The 8,131-nt window shown below is 35.9% G+C and overlaps 1 pseudogene; it reads right to left on the reverse strand.

Annotated features, from left to right (window-relative positions):
• Positions 1-3,423: 3,423 nt before the first annotated feature.
• Positions 3,424-7,905, reverse strand: LOC141702110 (uncharacterized; annotated as a pseudogene).
• Positions 7,906-8,131: the final 226 nt, after the last annotated feature.

Genomic DNA, 8,131 nt, shown 5'->3' on the forward strand with positions numbered 1-8,131 from the left:
GTGGAAAGTGATTCATATAGGGTGCAAAACGACTCTAACATGGTGAAAAGTGACTTACATAGTGAATTAGAACCAAAAGGTGGACCGAAATTGACTTGAATGAATGTGGCACTAAGAGGTTGTAAAATAATTTCTAATTGCATGTACATGATGTTAACATATTAATTGTACCAATATATGATGACAAGTGACTCTTATAAGGTACAAAGTGACTCTAATATGGTGAGAAGTCACTTACATGATTGATTAGTGCCAAAATGTGGCCCAAAATGGACTTGTAGGAAAGGGGTACCAAAAGATGGTTAGAAGGATGTTTAAATGCATGTACATGATGTTAACATTTTAATTGTATCAATATATGGGGAAAGTGACTCTTATAGGGTGCAAAGTGACTCTAATATGGTGAAAAGTGACTTACATGGTTGATTAGAGCCACACTGTGGAATAAAATTTACTTGTATGAAAGTGGCATTAATAGGTGGTAAAAGGATGATGACAAATTGGATGTATATGATGTTAACATCTCAATTGTTTTATATATGGCGGAAAGTGACTCTTATAGGGTGCAAAGTGACTCTAATATGGTGAAAAGTGACTTGGTTGATTAGAACCAAAATGTGGAACAAAATTGACCTGTTTGAAAGTAGAACTAATAGGTGGTAAAAGGATGTCAAATTGGATGTATATGATGTTAACATGTTAATTATACATATAGATTGTGGAAAGTGACTCATATAGGGTGCAAAATGACTCTAACATGGTGAAAAGTGACTTACATGGTTAATTAGAACCAAAATATTGACCAAAATTGAGTTGTATGAATGTGGCACTAAGAGGCTGTAAAAGGATTTCTAATTGCATGTACATGATGTTAACATGTTAATTATACCAATATATGATGGCAAGTGACTCTTATAAGGTGCAAATTGACTATAATATGGTGAGAAGTTACTTACACGATTGATTAGTGCCAAAATGTGGCCCAAAATGGACTTGTAGGAAAGGGGTACCAAAAGGTGGTTATAAGGATGTTTAATTGCATGTACATGATGTTAACATGTTAATTGTATCAATATATGGGGAAAGTGACTCTTATAGGGTGCAAAGTGACTCTAATATGGTTAAAAGTGACTTACATGGTTCATTAAAGCCAAACTGTGGAATAAAATTTACTTGTATGAAAGTGACATTAATAGGTGGTAAAAGGATGACAAATTGGATGTATATGATGTTAACATGTCAATTGTTTTATATATGGTGGAAAGTGACTCTTATAGGGTGCAAAGTGACTCTAATATGGTGAAAAGTGACTTACATGGTTGATTAGAACCAAAATGTGGAACAAAATTGACCTGTATGAAAGTAGAACTAATAGGTGGTAAAATGATGTCAAATTGGATGTATATGATGTTAACATGTTAATTATACATATAGATTGTGGAAAGTGACTCATATAGGGTGCAAAACGACTCTAACATGGTGAAAAGTGACTTACATAGTGAATTAGAACCAAAAGGTGGACCGAAATTGACTTGAATGAATGTGGCACTAAGAGGTTGTAAAATAATTTCTAATTGCATGTACATGATGTTAACATATTAATTGTACCAATATATGATGACAAGTGACTCTTATAAGGTACAAAGTGACTCTAATATGGTGAGAAGTCACTTACATGATTGATTAGTGCCAAAATGTGGCCCAAAATGGACTTGTAGGAAAGGGGTACCAAAAGGTGGTTAGAAGGATGTTTAATTGCATGTACATGATGTTAACATGTTAATTGTATCAATATATGGGGAAAGTGTCTCTTATAGGGTGCAAAGTGACTCTAATATGGTGAAAAGTGACTTACATGGTTGATTAGAGCCAAACTGTGGAATAAAATTTACTTGTATGAAAGTGGCATTAATAGGTGGTAAAAGGATGACAAATTGGATGTATATGATGTTAACATGTCAATTGTTTTATATATGGCGGAAAGTGACTCTTATAGGGTGCAAAGTGACTCTAATATGGTGAAAAGTGACTTGGTTGATTAGAACCAAAATGTGGAACAAAATTGACCTGTTTGAAAGTAGAACTAATAGGTGGTAAAAGGATGTCAAATTGGATGTATATGATGTTAACATGTTAATTATACATATAGATTGTGGAAAGTGACTCATATAGGGTGCAAAACGACTCTAACATGGTGAAAAGTGACTTACATGGTTAATTACAACCAAAATATTGACCAAAATTGAGTTGTATGAATGTGGCACTAAGAGGCTGTAAAACGATTTCTAATTGCATGTACATGATGTTAACATGTTAATTGTACCAATATATGATGGCAAGTGACTCTTATAAGGTGCAAATTGACTATAATATGGTGAGAAGTCACTTACATGATTGATTAGTGCCAAAATGTAACCGAAAATTGACTTGTAGGAAAGGGGGTACCAGGAGGAGGTTAAAGGATGTCTAATTGCATGTACATGATGTTAAAATGTTAATTTTATCAATATATGGTGGCAAGTGATTCTTATAGAGTGCAAAGTGACTCTAATATGGTGAAAAGTGACATACATGGTTGATTAGAGCCAAAATGTGGTAAAAAATTAACTTGTATGAAAGTGGCATTAATAGGCGGTAAAAGGATGTGAGATTGGATGTATATGATGTTAACATGTTAATTGTTGTATATATGGTGGAAAGTGACTCTTATAAGGTGCAAAGTGACTCTAATATGGTGAAAAGTGATTTATATGGTTGATTAGAATAAAAATGTGGAACAAAATTGACATGTATAAAAGTGGAATTAAGAGGTGGTAAAAGGATGTCAACTCGGATGTATATGATGTTAACATGTTAATTTTATAAATATATGGTGGAAAGTGACTCATATAGGGTGGAAAATGACTCTAATATTGATGTGGATCGCACCACAAAGAAACAAAAACAAGAAGAAAAGGGATAAGAGAAGAAGAGGATATTTCAATGAACACGATCAATCCAGAAACGTGAATTTTGAATCTCAAATTCCTTAGATCAATCCAGAAACTAAGTAATTTGAATCTAACCTTCAAAACAATCCAGTAATTGAAGTTTAGAAGAAAGAAAACTAATCATAGTTTATCTCAAAACATAATCATCACATATATCTTAAAAGATTACATGAAAGGGGTATTTATAGGCTTAACCAATAACCTAAACCCAACAGAATTCCAAGAGAAATTCAATATCAGCTTGAATTAGCCAATATCTGAATCCTTTCAGGAAACAAATTTAAAATCCAAATCCAAAGAGAAAACATATAAAAACAGAATCCAAATAGGAAAATAAAATCCTAAGTGCTTAAAGCAAGAAAAACCCTTTCAACTGAAAGGTAAAAACTTGCAAGCCAAAAGTCGAATTATTAATTATATAAGCCAAAATAGGTCAGCCCATGTTGGTTGTTGAGCTGAGTGGCAAAGCTTCATTCGTTCCTTCATCATGCTTTGTTGTCCAAGTAAGCTTTGTGACCCATATTTGTCTCTTGTCATTGTCAAACCCCATTGTAGTGAGCAACAGATTAATAGGCTGATCCTCAACCAAATTTCCTTTCATATTCACATCATTCTCCCCCTCATCAAAAAAATTTGCCCTCAAATTCACATCATCCAAGTAAGGAGAAAGGTCACCCACATTAAAAGTTGCACTAACACCGCCAAAGTTACTTGGTAGATCTATCTTGTAAGCGCTATCTCCATAAGCTTCAAGTACCTCAAATGGACCATCTGCCCTTGGCATAAGCTTGTTCTTTCTTTTTCTTGGAAACCTTTCTTTTCGCAAATGAACCCAAACAAGATCTCCAGGTTTGAATACAGGTTACGCCTCTTATCGGCTCGAGCCTTGTAAAGTGCATTCATCTTCTCAATCCTCTCTTTTACTTGCTCACAGGTCTTCTTAAAGACATCCAAACGATTCTTGGCATCAGTGTGAATATCATCTTTGTGTAAAGGAAGCAAATCAATTGGAAGAAATGGGTTAATACCATAAACCACTTCAAAAGGAGAACGGGAGGTAGTAGAAGAATGAGATCGATTATAAGCAAACTCAGCATGACATAACTTGATATCCCAATCCTTTTGAGTCTTGCCTACTAATCCATGAAGTAAGGTACCTAAAGTCTTGTTAGTCACCTCAGTTTGGCCATCCGTCTGAGGATGATGAGATGTGCTAAATAGCAACTTAGTTCCAAGCCATCTCCATAAACACTTCCAAAAGTGACTCAAAAACTTTGAATCTCGATCAGAAACAATGCTTCGTGGAATACCATGCAAACGAACAATCTCCTTAAAATAGAGATCAGCAACATGTTGTGCATCATCCGTCTTAGTCATTGGAATAAAGTGAGCCATCTTTGAAAAACGATCAACGACAACCATTATAGAATCCTTCCCTCTTTGCGTTATTGGAAAACCAATGATAAAATCCATACTTACACTATCCCACGGAACTTCAGCAACAGGAAGTGGAGTATACAAACCCTTAGAAAATGTACTTTTGACCTTTTGACAAGTAGCACATCTCCACTGATTGAACATCTCGAATCATTCGAGGCCAGAAAAAACTCTCATTTAACAAATCCAAAGTTTTATGCACCCCAAAATGGCCGGCAATAGCACCACTATGTACTTCACGAACAAGTAACTCACGCACACCACAATAAGGAATACAAAGCTTATTCCCCTTAAAAAGAAACCCATCTTGAATGGTGTAATTCCGAGTTGGAGAACTGAATTCTTGTGCAAAATCAACATCAAATGCATACAAGCCTTTAAGAAGCTCAAAACCAAGAATTCGAGCATCAACCATAGCTAACAAATACGCCCTCCTTGAAAGAGCATCTGCCACGACATTAGACTTTCCTTCTTTGTATTTTGAGGAAAATGTGAAAGATTGAAGAAATTCCACCCATTTAGCATGACGATAGTTCAACTTTTGCTGTCCATTAATGAACTTTAGCGCTTCATGATCAGAATATAGCACAAAAGGTTTGGGACACAAATAATGCGACCAATGATCCAATGCTCGGACAATAGCATAAAACTCACGATCATAATTAGAATAGTTGTGTTTTGCGCCAGTCAGCTTTTCACTAAAAAATGAAATAGGTCTTTTTGCTTGAATCAAAACAGCACCTATACCAACTCCACTTGCATCACACTCAACCTCGAATAGTGTATTAAAATCTGGTAAGGCTAAAACTGGAGCATTACAAAGCTTTTCCTTAATCTCATCGAATGCCTTTTGAGCTTGATTAGACCATTCAAACTCACCCTTTTTTAGTAGCTCGGTAATAGGAGTCGTAATAGAAGAAAAGTTTTTGATAAATATTCTATAAAAAGAAGCCAATCCATGAAAACTCCGCACCTCATGCACGGTTTGAGGAACAACCCAGGAAGAAATAGCTATAACCTTTTCAGGATCAACTTGTACTCCACAATCAGAAATAATATAACCAAGAAACGAGATACGCGATACCATAAAAGAACACTTCTCGAGTTTACCAAAAAGTTTCTGGTCTCGCAACTTTTCAAACAAAAGTCTAAGGTGATGCATATGCTCAAATTTATCTCTACTATAAACCAGAATATCATCAAGATAGACAACGATAAATTTGTTTAGGAAAGGACGAAGTACCTCATTCATGAGCCGCATAAAGGAGCTAGGGGCATTACAAAGACCAAAAGGCATCACCATCCACTCATATAATCCTTGTTTAGTTTTAAAAGCTGTTTTCCATTCATCACCTTCACGAATCCGCATTTGATGATATCCACTTCGAAGATCAATCTTAGAGAAAATTATCGCACCATGCAACTCATCAAGCATGTCTTCTAATCGAGGCATAGGGAAACGATATTTGATGGTAATGTTCACCGCTCTAGAATCAACACACATTCTCCATGTTCCATCCTTCTTTGGAACTAGCAAAGCGGGAACCGCACAAGGACTCATACTCTCGCGTACAAGACCTTTTTCAATCAAATCTTCAATTTGTCTCTGAAGCTCTTTAGAGGCCTCTAGATCACATCTATAAGCAGGTTTATTAGGTAAAGGAGCACCAGGAATAAGATCAATTGCATGCTCGATTCCTCGTACTGGAGGTAAACCAGTAGGTAACTCATCTGGAAAAACATCACCAAATTCAGCGAGCAAATCATGAAGAAGTGGATCTGAATCGCCTTGATTAGGAGTTATTTTCTTTATAAACAAAGCATATGCTATACCCCCATTTGTAGCCGCCTCCTTTTCAAATTCTTTTCCTGACAAAAATAAGCTAGTTTTCTTCTTTGAATCACGCATATGTTCATAATACTCATTAAGAGACAAAGGTTGAAGTTTAATACGTTTACTCCCAACTTGTACCGAATAAACATTAGTATCACCTTCATGCATTACCTTTCTATCAAACTGCCATGGTCTTCCAAGTAAAAGATGACATGCACTCATAGGAATTACATCGCACCATAACTCATCCTTATAACTACCAATCGAAAAACTCACCAAGGCTTGCTTTTTCACGTCTAAACCCTTCGAGTCATCAAGTCAATTTAACTTATATGGTTTCTCATGAACACGAGTTGGAAGATTTAGCTTATTGACCATGTCAATGGATGCAACGTTCGTGCATGATCCACTATCAATAATCATATTGCAAGTCCGATCCCCAAATTTACACCTTGTGTGAAATAAGTTTTCTCGTTGATCAGTATTTGGTGTAGTCTCTGTGTGTAAAATCCTACGAACAACAAGCAAATTAGCATCATTCTCTGCATAAGCAAGTTCATCTCCGTCATTATTGACTAATTTCTCTTGAGTCACTTCTGGGAGAAATTGTAAGAACTGTTCCTCTGCATCCCACTCCATGTATTGCTTCATAGTAAGAGTTCTTCTAGAAGGACACTCACTTGCAATATGTCCTTTACCTTGACACTTAAAACACTTTCGTCGACTATCGAACTCTTCTTTAGACACATACACTTTCTGCCTTTCAGCCTTCTTCTCGGCCGATGAAGAAGTCTCTGGTTGTGCAGTAAAGCCAGTCGATTGACTTTTCAGCGAAGCTTGTGTAGAGTCATCGGAAAAATTAGATTTAAACTGTCCAGTCCCTTTGGAAGTACCAGACCCAAACCCTTTAAAAGTAGACTTCAGTTTCTCCTCTTCTTGATGAGATTCTATTTTCATAGCTAGCTTGCAAACATCATTAAACGAGCTATATGAATGTAATTCTACCTTTTTAGCAATAGGTCGTTTTAATCCACGAATAAACCTTGCAATTTTCATTGTTTCTTTTTCCGCCAAGTCACAAATTAAGCATAATCTATCAAATTCAGCAACATACTCTGAAACACTCATTGTATCTTGAGAAAGGGAGGTGAGCTTCAAGTATTGTACCTGTTCGTAATCATCCGGAAGATACCTTGCACGAAGTTTTTTCTTTAAAGTTGTCCAAGTCATGATCTTTTCTTTTCCAGATCTAGCTCTTCTTGCCTTCAGGTTCTCAAACCATAATCCTGCATTCTTTATAAGTCTGATCGTAGCAATTTGAAATCGTGTCTTATCATCAAACTGCTTATAATCAGAAATCTTCTCAACTTGTCGAACCCATTCAAGAAAATCGTCTGGGCTGCCTAATCCTGTAAAATCATCAAGTTTAATCTCACGGTCATCAATTTTAAAGCTTTTCTCTTTAGGTGAAACAAAATCATCCGAATCAACAAGTTCATCATGTGTCTTGTCGTTTTGCACCTTAAGTAAAAGTTTACCAACCGCTTCCAATCTAGACTCTGTTGAATCAGCAAGCTTTTCCGTTCGTACATCTATACCCTCCAATTTTTTAATTAATTTCATGAGTAATTCATCGGTAGCCATATGAAAAATACGAAGGGGAAAAAAAATTCTGATGAACAGTGCACGTGAACAGCATCCCGTGAACAGTAACCGGTGAACAGTAAACCCGGGAACAGTACCCGTGAATAGTAAAAAAATTTTTTTTTTTTTTTCAGAACCTAGATCTCCCAACTATTAGGAAATTGGAGAAAAAACAACCTTGGCTCTTGATACCAAATTGATGTGGATCGCACCACAAAGAAACAAA

Source organism: Apium graveolens, unplaced genomic scaffold (genome assembly GCF_009905375.1).
Source record: "Apium graveolens cultivar Ventura unplaced genomic scaffold, ASM990537v1 ctg4664, whole genome shotgun sequence".
NCBI lineage: Eukaryota > Viridiplantae > Streptophyta > Magnoliopsida > Apiales > Apiaceae > Apium > Apium graveolens.